The following is a 1,104-nucleotide window of genomic DNA, read 5'->3' as shown; positions in this document are numbered from 1 at the left end:
GAGTCGCAAGCAACTTGACAGCACATAACAACAACAGTTCAGACCTATTTGTTCTCTTGGCAGTCCATGGTATGTTCAGTACATTTCTCTAGGACCACAAGTCAAAGGTATGTCTGTCTTTGCAATTTTCCAAAGCTCAAATGCACAGCAAGCAATTTGAGAAGACCCTGGATTAGTCTCACTTTAGCCTATGCTCTTTAGCACTTTGGAGAGATGCATGACAACAGATTTCCCCCAAAAGCAACTCATCTTCTGATTTCCTGACTGGTGGTGCCAAGAATGTTGATAGTGGATCCAAGCAAGATGAAATAATTAACAACTTCAATACTTTCTCCAGCTATTATGATATTGCCTGTTGGCCCATTCGTGAGGATCTTTGTTTTCTTAAGGTTGAAATGCAATCCATATTGAAGGCTGCAGTTTTTGACCTTCTGCATCAAACCCTTCAAGTCCTCCTCATTTTGGAAGCAAGAGTGGCATCCACTTCCTAAACAACATGCGTCTGGAAACTCTATGAACTTTGATAAAAGGCAAGAGTTGTAGAGTTGTAGAGGGGCTTCAGATCTTTTGTTCAGAGGGTTGCTATGAGTTGTGCTGAACTCCATGGCAGTTGTCAACAACAACAATATATTGGAACACAAGATTGTATCATCTGCAGAACACAGATTGTTAATGACTCTTCCTCCATTCCTGATGTCACATTCTTGACGCCCAGCCTCCTGCATTGTTTGTTCCTCATACAGATTGAAAAGGTGTGGCAAGGATCCCTGATTGTAGTTTCTTGATTTTGAACCATGCAGTGTTCCCTTGCTCTGTTTGGACAGCTGCTTCCTAGTCTAGATGTATGTGTCACATGAGCACAACCCGGTGTTCTGGAACTTGTGTTCTTCTCAGTGTTCGCCACAATTTGTTGTCAACCAAGTCAAATGCCTTTGCATAGTAAATAAGACACAAATCGACATCTTTCTGGAACTCTCTACTTCAAGCTATGGTCCATCCTAATCTGCAATGTCTAGTGCACAAATATACTTGCATCTAGCCAATTGTGACATTTTTTTTTCTTAATTAATGGAAAGGTTATATTGTATCTATTTTTTAATATTT

This window comes from Elephantulus edwardii, unplaced genomic scaffold, assembly GCF_000299155.1.
Source record: "Elephantulus edwardii isolate Elephantulus edwardi_28Jun2011 unplaced genomic scaffold, EleEdw1.0 scaffold00004, whole genome shotgun sequence".
Classification (NCBI taxonomy): domain Eukaryota; kingdom Metazoa; phylum Chordata; class Mammalia; order Macroscelidea; family Macroscelididae; genus Elephantulus; species Elephantulus edwardii.
The sequence above is the reverse complement of the archived record's forward strand: the minus strand, read 5'-3'. Positions refer to the sequence as shown.